The sequence below is a fragment of the Pinus tabuliformis genome, chromosome 2_2 (assembly GCF_031772625.1).
Source record: "Pinus tabuliformis cultivar Carrire ecotype Pingquan chromosome 2_2, CPIR1, whole genome shotgun sequence".
Lineage (NCBI taxonomy): Eukaryota > Viridiplantae > Streptophyta > Pinopsida > Pinales > Pinaceae > Pinus > Pinus tabuliformis.
In genome coordinates, this window is record NC_142300.1 from 518,723,708 (window position 1) to 518,735,797 (window position 12,090).

The window sequence follows — 12,090 nt, forward strand, 5'->3', positions numbered from 1 at the left end:
ATGACATGTTGAACCACAACAAATTACCATTGTAGGATATCCTTAGCCTCCATATGGGGATAGTTAGCATTATGAGATCTTGAACATTGGTATGAGTTTCTAGAAATTAGATTTGGTTAGGGGAACAGCTTAAGAGTCAGCTCATAAATGACGCTTCTAGGATTCTTGGGCTAAGATTAACACCTTGAACCACCACAATTTACCTTACAACGGAATTTTTTTCCTCTAACTAGGTATATAATTATAACTGCATTTTTTTATCACTAGATATGCAATTAGGACCCTAAACATGATTATGGGAGGACACATGGACCTTATTCCCTAAATGAATATTTAATCATTTAAGCCTAAGGAAGATTCATTGAAAAACCACACATGGCCTATTGAATGTATCCTTGCCCTATGATTAGGGATGTTGGTGCTACTTAGTGGTTTTGGACTAGTATATGTCCTAAGGAAAGCTTTAAGGAATCTAGAGCCATGAGTAATTCCTTGAAGCACCACACATGAACTCTAAATGGTATCATTTTTCTTTGAGAATGGGATGTTAGTACCCTTACAAGGTTTTGAACAATAGCTATGGATCTCAAGCCCTTGATATTCTTAAGCAGGGAACCCAAGCCTTATTCAAATTATAAGGCTTCTAGGCACATAAGATCAAGCACAAAACCTCAAAGAACCCCGCCTAACCTCTTTAGCTGCTAGGTAGCTTACATGGTTGAGGGGTCATGAATGACACCTCAAACCACCATGGATCACCTCTCAAGTATATCATTGGCCTTTATATTGGAATACACAATCATTAACAGATTCTCATCACTAGATCTTAGGTCCTTAGGCATGATAAAGAGAGGATACCTAGGCCCTATGTCCTAAAGGAATATTCTTCAAATTTGGAGTGAACAACATGTTGAACCATCATGAATGAACTTTCTAGGATAAAATTAGTCAATGGAGGGGGATAGTATAAATTAGGAGGTTTTAAACATTAGTTACAAGGAATTTTGCCTTGGATATGGCAAGGGGAATAAATCAAAACGTTATCATTTAAATAATTCTTCTAAGGTCAAGAATGATATCGCGATCCACCACAACTAACCACTCAAGGGCTTTGTCTACACCTAACTAGGTATATAGGTGCCATTAACATTGTTTAGCACGAAGTATGGGTTTTAGGACCATGGGCATGACTAGGGGAGGAAACATGAAGCTTCAACACTAAAGGAATCATTTAGCCATAAAAGGCCAATAAGTATGTGTAAAATAAAAAAAATAGCCGCATGAGGGTATCTTAGCCTATGGTTGGCTATGTAAGTGCCACTAAGTAATTTTGAGTGGTAAGTATGTATCCCAAGGTTGTGGAAATAATCTAGGGGGTAAGGCCATGCCTTAGTGTTATAGACATATTTGGGCACTGCAACCCCAATCACATATGTCAATAAACCAAGGGCTCTCAAACCCATAAAAGTGTTGTTTCATACCCTAAAGGATCAAGGTCAATTGATTACATCATTTCCTAGAAGTTCTCCTTGAAAAACTGCTCAGAACTAGTCAAAACTAGACCATCTCACCTTCTCCATGGCCAGGGTGCGATGCATCTCACCTTGTACACATGAGGGTTGCGATGCATACTAAAAAGGCCTTCTATAGGGTGCAATGAGCGAGAAAGGACAAATGGCAGAAGCAGTTTGCTAGGTGGAAACTCAAAGAAACTTCTAGAAACTGCTCATATGACACTTGCCTCTCTGAATTCGCCTAGGGATGAGTAAGAGATCATGAAATCTTCAAGTGGAACCAAGAACTATCAGTGAAATGACACTAATCAAAATCCCAGAAGCTGACTCACTCTCCTGCAAACATTTATATATGGATCCCTCATCCTAGAGATCTAGAGGCTGGAATTTTGTAATTTATAAGGAAGTGCTATCGGTTTCTCTTTGAGACATTGTATTGTTGGGTGATCTTGCTTTTTATGAGGTGAAGAGGGCTTTCATTCTGGGAGGATGATGTTGGATCAGACAGCTTGGTTGTAATCCTCTTTTCTATTACTTCTATCAATAAAGCTATTTGATTTTTCTTCCATATACTTGTATATCTCTGAATCTTGTATTTATATATGCATTTGTATGGTCAATGTACATTTGATCCTATATTGTTTATGGTTATATATCTCTATGCTTTGATGGTATTTTGTTGCTTTGACTCTACAGGTGTTCTTTGAAGTGGGACAAGTGAGAAAGAAGTGGGGAAAGCTCTATCAAGGGAGAGAGGAAACAAGCAAGCAGACTAGCGAAAGATTGAGGTTGGTACTCTCTGCTTCTCTCTCATCTATCTCTCATAAAGGAAAAAAAAAGTAACTTTGGTTTGTTTGTTTCTAAGATAGCTACTCGTCTTAGTGGGACTAGCAGCTCTGAATGGACATTAGTTTTCCCAATAACAAAATGGCGACTCCAATGGGGAGTGAATAGTTTTTTTGTTTGTTTGTTACTGTTGTTTGCTTTATAAACTATAGATGGAGCCTAAAGTTAAGCGAGCTAGCCTTCGAACTGATTTTGCTATGCAACAACAAATTAGATCAACACTGCTTCAGTCAATCTTCGGGTTGGTTTATGAACTGAACATCTAACTTGCAAACATCATAAGTGCCCTTGTGGTAGCTCAAATAACCTCATTAGATCAGTCCCTATACTTTTTGTTTACTTCCTATCAAAAGCTCAGCCTAAACCCCTGAAGTTAGCTGCAAACTATGAGCGAAAACCAAGCTTAGTATTGTCCCTAGACCATCGCATTGTCCCTCACTGGAAACCTAGATGCATTTCACCTCCCATATGTTGCGGGTGAGATGCATCCCTGTTTCCCTGTGTTACAGGTGCGATGGTTGAGTGAGACTATTTCTGCCTCTAGATTTTGGTTTTTTCTTCATTGTCTTCAGCTTTATTCAGTAGTTTTGTTGTCTATGATCAGTATATCATTGTTGAAATCTTCTTCCTTTGCATTATTAAGCCTCCATTGATAAAGAATTGTGAATGTTTTTTAATGTATTTTTCATCATTTACAGTTCTCCTTAGCAAAAAGTAGCTTAATCAAAATGTCGTCTTTCGATTTTAAAGTGTCGCAACTATCGTTTTCAATCAAGAAAAAGAGTGTTGTAAAGTATTCCTCTTTTAGATAGTCGATTACACTTTTGCCATTGTACTTGATTTTGAAATTATTAGTATTTCAAGTGTCGAAAGCAGTTTTAAATTTGAAATCGCAAAGTGTCGTCTTAGTCTTCCTTTCATTTCAAAAAGAGAAAATTGTTAGCACTGTTGCTTTGAAAGAAAATAGTTCAGATATGTACTTAGTTTTATTTTTGTCATTCTCACATTAAGGGAACTGAAAAACAAATACATGCATGTGCATTTGCATTTAGATTGCATGCGGAAATTGATTTAGGAAAAGTGCATTTAGTGTGTGCTCTCTGCTCTATGTTGAAAGAATTTTATTTCTCTTTCCTTAGTAGCTAGGATTTTCATTGCTAAAATAAAGTAAACGACTGTTTATCATCTTAGATTGCATGTTTAGGAATTGTATATCTACATCACGCGGTGAACCTTAAAGGCAAACTTCTTAAGAAAGATCAACTGTAATATAAACCTCAATGAACATAAAAATGCTTTGGAACCTAATGCACAATATCGAGAAGTCTAGGCTAGAGACGTATTCCGGCGTCGTAAAGCCTAGTAACTATCGTTTTCATCGTAGGTTTGGTGATTCCTCCTCTTTGATAAGACAAGTGCCAGTACGGACTTGTGCTCTGACGTATCGTTGAGTATATATTGGGAAATCACAATAGGCTATATCCTTTATCCTTATGAAGCCATGTCTACCGCCCTATCAATTGCAATGCACTGAACACATCATTCGGGAAGATTGACTGCCGTAAGTAAAAGTATATTGCAGTTTTGCGATTGGTTTAGTAATCCCTCTGTCTAGATTTCTAGAGTAGTCACTTTCATTCCTTTTCAGACTCCGTAAAAGAAAAGGTCCATCTGAGCACTTGTCACTTTAGGCTCATTAAAAATCAAAGGTGACTAGAGTCATCTTTAGCTTTTTCTCGACTCTTAAAACTTGAAAAAGAAATTTGTGTCAAAACGTCATAAAATTCATTTAATTTAGAATAACATTTTTCCCCTTTAATTTTTGAGTTGATCAAGTAATCTGCAATCGTGGAAGAAAGTCAATCAAAACCCCGTCGTTCACGAAGACTAGCAAGTCATCTGTCTTTGACCTCGGAAACGAAACCATCTTGAGCAAAGCATTCTTGTTTAATTGAGTCGAATTCGCTTGATTTATTTGAAACTTGTGTTTCAACATCGTCAGAGACTACAGTTACTCTAATTATTTCTAGTACATCTAACTTCACAGAAGAAGTTCCAAAGTTACAAGAGGACATTAGAACTGATCCTAGTGTAATGGTAGACACCTCTATTCCTGAAGCAGCTCCAGCTAGGACTGATCAAGAAATTGAAGTTCACTTACCTGAATATATGGAAGTTGAATTCCAGAATTCAAAAGGTGTCATCCCTCTAGTATTTGTTACTGCAGAAGCTACACATGCTTTAGCTCCAGAAATATTTTACGGAGCTGACGGTCTACCTCTTTCACCTGGATTGATTGCTATAGAAGAGATAGTGGAGGATCTTCCACCTAGTATTCCAGTGCATTTTGGAACTGGGATCCACTTACATCCTTCTACTACAGAATTTAGTTCTTTTTCAGCGCAAGTTCCTATCGAATCACTAGGAAATCTTTTGGATAGACTAAAAATGTTTGAGCAACCATCAACATCTAGGACTGTGTCAATAGACACAACTACGGCGAAGCTTCCTACTACCGTTCCTACAATGATTTTTGGTATACCATCTGTCTCGGCAAGTTATCAACAACAAACCGGAGTCCAATCATGGACTGTTTCAATTACATGGTCAGTTCCTATTTCTTCATCCGAATTATCATCTGGTATTTCTTATGTAGAAACTCAACAAGTCGATTCAATGTGTCTTCAAAGGCCAATCTACCCTTTAAACACCGAATTGTCACCATATGGGGGGCAGTATGCCTTTTCATTGTTCCGTCTTAGAGAACAACCATATGAAAGTTTACAAAAAGGTTCAGGTCAAACTGGAATTACATCCAGCGGTTGGGTACCAATGTTGCCTCAACAACCAAGGGTTGTATATTCAATGCAACCAGTCCATCCTGTTTCGAATATTCCCATTACACCTGTTATTGTGACTGTATCGCAAGTACAAGCACTATCTGTTGTATGTCAACCTCAAGTCTCTCAGGTTGCAATACAACAGCCTCTCATCTCAGTGATTCAATCACAACCTCAGGTTAGTGCCTCCTTATCTGGAGTGACTTGGGCTCAAACAAGTACTATCACTTCGCATCTTGGTCAATCATCCAGTATTGGACAACAACAAATGGTCCAACAACCATGGCTAGTGCAATATCAACAACCGAAATTCCAGTAGTTATACCAAGGACCTGATCAACAAGGCTTTATAAGTAACAGGCAACCGCATTTCCAAAGCGGTTATCAATGACCATACTATAATGGTTATGCCCATCAACCTTATCAAAGTTGCCAGCATCAAATACATTATGTTGGTATGCAAAGACCTACTGCTCAGGCAATTCCATCTTATCTTGGGTATGCTTCGCCTAACCTGAATCAACAATTGCCCTTTGTAGCAACTCTAGATTTACCAGATCTAAACTGGCTGACGAATGATCCGATTGCTTATGCCCCTTGGTGGCCTGCGATTCCTCATAAAATTTCCTATGATATTCCTTAATTCAATGGAAATCCAAGTGAAGGTCCATTGAATCATGTAATGACATTCCATTTGTGGTGTTCATCTAACACCCTGAATGATGATTCGATTAGGCTTCGCCTTTTTCAGTGAACGTTAACTGGTCTGGTGGCTAAATGGTATATAGAATTGCCTAGAGCTTTGTTTGATAGCTTCAGCACCCTTGCCACTACCTTTTTAACCCAATTTTAGTTACCCATAAGTTACGAAACAGGGACAAAACTATTTACCAACTTTAAACAGACGACAACCACTCACATATCTGATCATATTCATGAGTGTCGACGTCGTCGAAGAATGGTGAAGACGTATGTTCCTGATCAGCTTTTATCTGAATGGTTTATAAAGTCATTGTTACCCTCTATTATAGAGGATGTGTCTAAGGGAGGAGTTGTCACTAAAGAGTAGGTCATTGCTCGTGCCCAATATTCAGACTTGATTTATACTCAGTCTGGCATGCTCTATGACAAAATTCTTGACGCTCCTAGACTGGAATTTTCCATTCCTCCCCCTCCTAAATCAAACAAAGACTCTCATGCTAGTGATGGTGTGATAGGTACGACAAGCACGAAAACTGCAAAGGTTATGTCTAAAAAAGCCCGTACGGTTTCTAGTCAAAAAGCAGATGAAGAACCTCTCACCTTGGAGGTCAATGCCATTTCAACCGACAAAGGCAAAAATCCTAAGCAACCAGGGGACAAGAGGAAAGGGACAAACAATAAGAAGAAACAAAAAAATTCACTTCCTGAAAAATCTTCTGAAAACCCTACTGGGCAAAAGCAACCTCATTATCCATGTTACATATGCGACAACGAGCATTTCATGAAAGATTATCCACATAAAGCTAAGGTTATGAAATTTTTAAAAACTTCAAATACCCCTGTGGTGTTGACTAATCCGTTTCCGTGCCCAAAAACAAACCTGGTTGCTAGTGATCTTGCTTTCCCATCCCAAGTGCTTATGTTATCCATCTCAAAACAACAAAATGAGGCTTTGATATCGACAAGGAATAAAGATTAGGAGAATCCACAACTGTTGAACAACAAGGCTACAGATCAACCTAGTAGTTCGACAACAAATTCAACCGAAGTTGTGCCACCCATCATTCTTGAGCTAACGATAAAGCCGCCAAAGGGAGTAGTACGAAAGTTGACATTTAATCCTCATGCTCGAGCAACACAAAATTATAATATAGTAGAGGATCTGGCCCAATCTCCATCCGCTATGTCGACACTTGAAGTACTGCAAAATTGCCCCTCCTAAAAGCAGGCTCTATTATCAGCAATAGGTGGGATTGATCCAGCAGATTCCAATCTTGTGGCCTTTAATCATAAAGGATATGAACCTCAGTTACCAGCTCAACTCGCTTTCCTTATACAATTGAAAGCCCTCAACAGAGTTGTTCATCAAATAATTATTGATGAGGGGGCATCTACCTGCATTATGTCAATGAGTTGCTGGAAAACTTTAGGCTCACCACCCTTGTCACGATCATCAACGACATTAAAAACGTTTGATGGAAGAGCATACACACTGTATGGGATATTAAGTAACTTGCAAGTCGAATTGGGGGGCAAGACAGTAGAAATTGAAGTCAAGGTCATTGATGGAAACCTTGACTACAATATCCTACTGGGCAAGGCCTAGATTTATGCTATGGCTGCTGTTGTTTCAACATATTTTAGAAATATTGCATTCCCCTTTTAAGGTTGAATCACAATCATAGACCAACTAACCTTCCTCCCCAACAGTTCTCAAGTTACCGAAAGCATTCCTTTGATCCATGGAAGCTCTCAATCGATTCAAAATATCGGAGTAGGTATCTTAAAAGACCCTTCCTTAATGGGGAATTTTGCGCTTTCACCTCTGAATAATCTGGCAGAAGTGGCCATAGTGGAAACCTGTCACATGATATCTTCTACATCAACAAATATGAAGAAGAACTCTGAACATTTTGATAGTGTGGATCATCGTGAGGTATTGCCTCCAAGCCCTACCATAACTACATCATCTGATGATCAATTCAGTGATGTTTTACATTATGTACTGGGGGCATTGGAACCAGATCTTTCCTTCATGACCCCTTATGAGTTGTGATCAAAGGTTGCCAGAGGATAGTTCATTGACTGGGGTCAACCTCGTTAAAAAATGAAACCAAAGATCTGAGCATAATTCCTTATCTTGTGTCAAGCTTGTTAAACAATGAAACAAGGCTGAGCAAAATTCCAAGTCGTGTCTTTCACTTGATCTCATAACGGAACCTTCATTCCATCCACCTAATTACCATGAGTAGTCTGGTGAATGTAACGAAGCTTAGGGGGCATGCACCCTAATCTATTTTGCAGACAAACCCAGGTGTAGAGATAAGTTTCCCTATATGTTATGTGATCGGTCCAGGTGACCTTTCACCTTTGTCTATTTGGCGGACAAAGTGCAGGAAGTATTTTGTCTAAGTATTGACAGAAAATCATCCTACTTAACCACAAAAAGTTTCCATATGGTTACTGAAGACTTTTTTTTATGCTGAGGGCATGCAAACCTTTTTATACAAGCAAAAACGACCAATTTCATTGTTTAGCTTTTTAGCGTTTTTGCTTTTTAGCTTTATATTTTGGTCATTCCTAGCTTACATAAAAAGGAACATGAGCAGGTTTATGCGAAGTTCAAGCTCGTTAAAAAATAAACCTAGCAATGAGCATATTTACCCCCAGAGTTCAAGCTCATTAAAAAATGAACCCACCTTCGGTAAATAACCTTTGTGGTTGTATAGCTATCAGCTTTTGAACCTTGGTCGTTTTCTTACCATCACCTTCACTTTTTTTTAGTCGATCGTACACCTCCACTTGATTGTTTATCTTTTCGAGGAACAACTGTGACAAGTGATTCTATTAGCCACCTTCTTTAAACTGCCATGACTGAAAAGTTCCAAACTTACCTGGAACCAATTTCTATCCAAAAACATCAGTCGTTCCTCAAAAACGAGTCTCCTTTACGCGCTTTTTAGGCTCGTAAAATATGAAAATATTTTCGAGGAATTGGCCTCTCCAGCTCGTTAAAGTGATTGGAAGTGCCATCCCTCCCCTATATTTTAATATTTTGGACCTGAGGGATAATTACACAAAAAGATCAAGCGCTTGTATTTTTCGACTCGCTAAAGTGATCGAAAAAGTCATCCCTTTCATATTATTTTATACTTTTTTGGACTTAAGGGATTATACTACGAAAAAGGACTACTGGAGTTTCCTTTCCATCTCTTTTCAAACTCTCTAAAATTGAAAAGGATCGAGTTATCTTTGTCGTTAAACTCGTTAAAACAATAGCGACAAACTTTTCCATACAAATTAGAGAGAGTTTCACTGTCGCTAGGCTCGCTAAACCATAGTGACAGGTTTGCCCGAAGGGAAAATTATAGAACAAGCATATGTTATCCTCCTCAAACTTGACAAAAATAAAGAGGTACTGGTCAGCAATGACTGGCGAAAAAAGGAAGAAAACTTGAATAACTTCATTGGTAGTAGGTCGCTCTTGAACATGACACTTTTACTCCATCACCATGATTGAGTTGGGTTGGGTTATTCCATTCACCGGTCATATCACCATTGGTCCTTCGTACCATCCATTTTGGGGTGAACGCTACCAATCCATTCTAATGTCGTCGATATGTCCAAGAGAAGTCGTTCAAAGAATTCACCAACCCAGCTACCACCTCATCTGCTGCAATACCTTCACACTCCATTTTTCATGACCGCCACCCTGAACCTTGTATCATCATATTGTTTTCACCTCCACAAAATCATTTGCTTCGTTCCATATCATAGATGTGGGATTCATTAAGGCCCTCCTACGATGGGTCACTTCTTGTCGACATCAACTCATTATCCAAGAAGTTGACTTAGGAACAACCCTTTCAGTACTTTGAAGCTTGCATGCCTCAATGGCAAGTTTCTCACTTCCGGTGACAGGTTTACATCAATGGCCTTCGACTGAAAGATTTTTCATGGTGTTCGACATTGACTCATGTATTCACACCATGTGAATTGTACTACAGTACCTTGAGGGTCATTATCATTATCGGTGATTCCTCTCGTGCCTACTAACAGCTTACATCATTGGTTGGTAATCAGGTGATGTCTTTCCATGTTCAACATTAGAACATCTTTTCACATGGATCGACTTGTACATTAGGCGAAGATTGAACGAGTTTGAAGAACCTGTATCTAGTTTCATCCATCCGAGCTGTGATATATTTAGAAAAATAAAGACATCAAATGTACACCATAGTTGCACAGATAATCATCCAAGCTAAGGGATGATGGCTCTACCAGAATCATCAGTCTGCCACACAGACAATTGTCTGTCCTATGTACATGAAAATGAAATTATAAAGCTGACATTTGGAATGCCCGCCTTAGCTAGATCATGAAAATATTATGAAGATAATGTATTGTATTGTATCTTATTACAGGTCACCTTCCAGTTCGAAAAATCTCGGATCCTCATGATAAAGCATTTCACCTGACATCAAAAGATTTACGACCTCATGCTTTATGGGGCAACTATTATAGACATATTTGGGCACTGCAACCCCAATCACACATGTCAATAAACCAAGGGCTCTAAAACCCCTAAAAGTATTGTTTCATACCCTAAAGGATCAAGGTCAAATGATTACATCATTTCCCAGAAGTTCTCCCTGAAAAACTACTCAGAACTGGTCAGAACTGGACCATCTCACCTACTCCATGGCCAGGGTGCGATGCATCTCACCTTGTACACATGGGGGGTGTGATGCATACTGAAAAGGCCTTCTGTAGGGTGTGATGAGTGAGAAAGGACAAATGGCAGAAGCAATTTGCTAGGTGGAAACTCAAAGAATCTTCTAGAAACTACTCATGTGACACTTGCCTCTCTGAATTCACGCAGGGATGAGTAAGAGATCATGAAATCTCCAAGTGGAACCAAGAACTATCAATGAAATGACGCTAATAAAAATCCCAGAAGTTGACTCACTCTCATGCAAACATCTATATATGGATCCCTCATTCTAGAGATCTAGAGGCTAGAATTTTGTAATTTGTAAGGAAGTGTTGTTGGTTTCTCTTTGAGACATTGTATTGTTGGGTGATCTTTCTTTTTATGAGGTGAAGAGTGCTTTCACACTGGGAGGATGATGCTGGATCAGACACCTTGGTTGTAATCCTCTCTTCTACTACTTCTATTAATAAAGCTATTTGAGTTTTCTTCCATATACTTGTATATCTATGAATCTTGTATTTATATATGCATTTGTATGGTCAATGTACATCTGATCTTATATTGTTTATGGTTATAGATCTCTATGCTTTGATGGTATTTTTCTGCTTTGACTCTATAGGTGTTCTTTGATGTCGGACAAGTGAGAAAGAAGTGGCGAAAGCTCTATCAAGGGAGAGAGGAAACAAGCAAGGAGACTAGCGAAAGACTGAGGTTGGTACTCTCCGCTTCTCTCTCATCTATCTCTCATAAAGGAAAACAAAAGTAACTTTGGTTTGTTTGTTTCTAAGATAGCTAGCCATCTTAGTGGGACTAGCAGCTCTAAATGGACACTAGTTTTCCTGATAACACTTAGGCCCTAAATGAAGTTTCTAGCCATACAAGGCCAAGAAGGGTGCTTTAAATAGTCACACACAACCTCCTAAGGGTACCATAGTATGTGGTTGGGAATGTAAGACCTAATAGGTGGTTTTGAGGAATAGGTATGTGTCCTAGATTCTTGGAAACAATCTGGGGAAGGAGGTCCTAGCTTAGGTCCAAAAGAAATACTTTAGGCATTCAAAGCCATGAACAGTGTCTTGAAGCACCATACTTAACCTCTGGAGGGTATCCTTGGCTTCTTATAAAAGATGTTGATGCCCTTACAAGGATTTTGTCATTATCTATGGGTCTCAAGGCCTTGATGTGGTTAAGTAGTGGACCCAAGATAAAGTACAAATATTTTATGCATCCTAAGCCATAAATGATGCCCCAAGCCACCAACCTGAGATTGTTAAGGTTTTAATCAACTTATAGGACTCAGTGGTAATGAATGACACCTTAAACCATCGTAGATGGACTCTTGAGGGGATCATTAGCCTTTAAATGGGAATATGGTCTTCATTATGATATTTTGAGTAATAAGTATGGGTCATGGGTTGTTGCACACAATTGAGAGAGGAAACACATGCCTTAGGTCCTATGGGGAGATTCTAGG